Raw genomic sequence first — 3,804 nt, 5'->3', positions numbered from 1 at the left:
AACCAACTTGTAAGAGTTTTTTGTATCTCTGTCGTGCCAATTGTTGCTCATATTGCTGACAGGTACCAGAATTATCGAACAATCAGCTTAACAGCTCATGCATCCAAGATGCTGATAAGAATAATACGTATACACAGAAGAATGGAAAATAAAATTGAGGATGTTTTAGATGACGGCGGTCAGTTTGGCTTTACGAAAGGAAAAGGCATCAGAGAGGCAATTCTGACGTTGCGGTTTATAATGGAAGCAAGACTAAAGAAAAATCAGAACACGTTCATAGGATTTGTCTACCTGGAAAAAGCGTTCGACAATGTCAAATGGTGCTAGATGTTCGCATTCTGAGAAAAATAGGGGTAAGCTATAGGGACAGACGATTAATATACTGGGTGTTTCAAAAAGAATAAATATGTTTCGAATGCATACGCTTATTAAACTGAGACATACGAGTATGAAGCTTTTTAGACTATTAAACTTTGAGACATACGAAATGAAGCTTTACACACGTATTTAAGAACCTCTGACTTTCAGATTACAGATGTTCTATATGTCCTCCATCAGCGACTCGAACAATATCACATCGATACTCAAATTTCTCCCATACTCGGGAAAGCATGTCCTTGGTCGCTGATGTTATGGCAGTACGGATCCGGTTTTTCAAGTTTTCCAGGTTCTGTGTAAGTGCTGGTACATAAACGTTGTCTTTAACGAAACCCCACAGGAAGAAGTCAGAGAGTGTCAATTCAGGTGACCGCGGAGCCGAGCTGAGACATGCTAAGTCTCCAGCTCCTTGACGACGAATCCAACAGTTCGGTAGAGTTTCATTCAGACATTCACGCACTTGGCGACTCCAGTGAGGGGGTGCCCCGTCTTGTTGAACAATGAAGTTGTCCACGTGCAGCCTCGGAAACAACAAGGTTTGTAACATAGCGAGATACTGCTGACCGTTAACCGTGTTTCCATCAAATAAGAATGGGCCGCAAACAGATGATCGGGACACCGCAAGAAACACATTGACTTTGGGCGAATCTCGTACATGTTCAATGGCTGCATGTGGGTTCCGTAGGCCCCAAATTCGAACTTTGTGTTTGTTTACCTGACCTCTAACATCGAAAGTCGCTTCATCACTGAACACGATGTGTTGTGCGAAAGTGTTAGCATTGTCAATAGCATCAAGAATCTCGTTACGAAATGCCACACGTTTGCGTTTGTAATCAGGACGCACAGCTCGTAACTTGTACGGCTTCATAACCAACCGACGTTTCAAAACATGGTAAATTGTTATTGTAGGCAGTTGTAACTAGCGACTGCCACGACGACTTCAGTTTGAAAGACAATATTCGAAAGCAGCTTGAATTCGTACAACATTTTCTTCAGGAGCACGTGGGCAGCCAGGTCTCTTTCCTTTACATACATCCTGTATCTAGAAACTGTCGGTACCATCTGCGAATTTTCCCCCCCGTCAGAGGATCAATTTGGTACGTCACCCGAAACGTCTTTGCACTGTAATCACCGAATTGCACTATGCAAACTCTACAACACAAAATGATTCCTGCTGCGGAGTACCCATTTTAAACATATGACGGTTACCAAGCAAAACGGAAGACAACTGACAAGGAATTTGTTAGTGATCACATCAAACCAATCAGAGGACTGATGACTCCAAAAAAAGAAAAGGAAAGAAATTGTTACTGCAGATGCAGTCCGATGCGTCAGAGCCATAGGCCGAACACGATGGTCCTCCCTCGCTGTAGTGCCATGTGGCCATCTGGAGCCCGGTCTTCCTACGACCGTGTATTCTCCTGACCACCCCTTGCAGCAGGTATGTACACTCGCTACATTCTAGCTACGTCTTTCTACAATACTGTAGAAGGAACATCCATCTTCAAGTAGCCCTATTAAACGACCTTGTTCAAACTCAGTGACGTGTTGACAATGAGGTCTTTGTCGCCTTGAAGGCATTCTTGTCTAGCTTCAACTCAACGCGTCTAGTCTCAAAGGTATCTAACGCTGACGTCTATTTGAAGCAAACTTGATTTGTATTCTCCTAGTATCGCTACTAGCGCCACTCATGTGACGGGCTCGAAATCCGAGTAGACATCATCTTTCAAATGCATGCTTATCGTCTTTCGTTTATGTCGCATAACTCCTTCTTGGTGCTCCGACTTTTTACCGTTAGAGTATTTGAAATTAAGATTGATAGTGAGTGAATTTGTTTAAGGGATAGATAGTACGACCCGCATGTGCCATGCGGCGGGTGTATCGATCATTTATTCGCCTGCATCAATATAACGGAAGTAGCAAGTGTCGCTTCCAGCGAGCTGACCGTTGAATGTCGGTCCGGTGGTGAAGACGGTGGTTGTATGAGCCTGCGGAGCAGCTTGGAGAGACGGTGTTTACGGGTTGGTTCGAGGAGTGGGCTGGGTGTGTGCCGAGCAGTGGTCTCTATACTACCTGGATGTTGAACTTCAGCTGTCTGATCGTGCCAGATGCTCATACTTCGTTTCATGCCAAATTACAACATGGCTGGTGGGATATGTCACGAGGACACAAAAAGAAAATACTTCTCGATTCCGCTCCCAAATCAGCCTATTACATCACATATCGACATATAGTTCATAAGAATAAGTCAGTCTGCAATTCCAGAATTCTCATTCTGGAAACATCCCCCAGACTGTGGCTAAGCCATGTCTCCGCAAGATCCTTTCTTTCAGGAGTGCTAGTTCTGCAAGGTTCGCAGGAGAGCTTCTGTAAAGTTTGGAAGGTAGGAGACGAGGTACTGGCAGAAGTAAAGCTGTGAGTACCGGGCGTGAGTCGTGCTTCGGTAGCTCAGTTGGTAGAGCACTTGCCCGCGAAAGGCAAAGGTCCCGAGTTCGAGTCTCGGTCGGGCACACAGTTTTAATCTGCCAGGAAGTTTCATATCAGCGCACACTCCGCTGCAGAGTGAAAATCTCATTCTGGAAACATCCCCCAGGCTGTGGCTAAGCCATGTCTCCGCAATATCCTTTCTTTCAGGAGTGCTAGTTCTGCAAGGTTCGCAGGAGAGCTTCTGTAAAGTTTGGAAGGTAGGAGACGAGGTACTGGCAGAAGTAAAGCTATGAGTACCGGGCGTGAGTCGTGCTTCGGTAGCTCAGTTGGCAGAGCACTTGCCCGCGAAAGGCAAAGGTCCCGAGTTCGAGTCTCGGTCGGGCACACAGTTTTAATCTGCCAGGAAGTTTCATATCAGCGCACACTCCGCTGCAGAGTGAAAATCTCATTCTGGAAACATCCCCCAAGCTGTGGCTAAGCCATGTCTCCGCAATATCCTTTCTTTCAGGAGTGCTAGTTCTGCAAGGTTCGCAGGAGAGCTTCTGTAAAGTTTGGAAGGTAGGAGACGAGGTACTGGCAGAAGTAAAGCTGTGAGTACCGGACGTGAGTCGTGCTTCGGTAGCTCAGTTGGTAGAGCACTTGCCCGCGAAAGGCAAAGGTCCCGAGTTCGAGTCTCGGTCGGGCATACAGTTTTAATCTGCCAGGAAGTTTCATATCAGCGCACACTCCGCTGCAGAGTGAAAATCTCATTCTGGAAACATCCCCCAGGCTGTGGCTAAGCCATGTCTCCGCAATATCCTTTCTTTCAGGAGTGCTAGTTCTGCAAGGTTCGCAGGAGAGCTTCTGTAAAGTTTGGAAGGTAGGAGACGAGGTACTGGCAGAAGTAAAGCTGTGAGTAACGGGCGTGAGTCGTGCTTCGGTAGCTCAGTTGGTAGAGCACTTGCCCGCGAAAGGCAAAGGTCCCGAGTTCGAGTCTCGGTCGGGCACACAGTTTTAATC

General features: G+C 46.4%; 1 non-coding gene across 1 annotated transcript; it reads left to right on the top strand.

The window, feature by feature from the left end:
* Positions 1 to 3,416: 3,416 nt before the first annotated feature.
* Positions 3,417 to 3,491, top strand: Trnas-cga (transfer RNA serine (anticodon CGA)). The gene has a single exon. It is a non-coding gene; the product is annotated as a tRNA-Ser (tRNA).
* Positions 3,492 to 3,804: the final 313 nt, after the last annotated feature.

The sequence above is a fragment of the Schistocerca serialis genome, chromosome 9 (genome assembly GCF_023864345.2).
Source record: "Schistocerca serialis cubense isolate TAMUIC-IGC-003099 chromosome 9, iqSchSeri2.2, whole genome shotgun sequence".
NCBI lineage: Eukaryota > Metazoa > Arthropoda > Insecta > Orthoptera > Acrididae > Schistocerca > Schistocerca serialis.
Note: the sequence above shows the minus strand (reverse complement) of the source record. Positions and strands in the feature narration are given on the sequence as shown.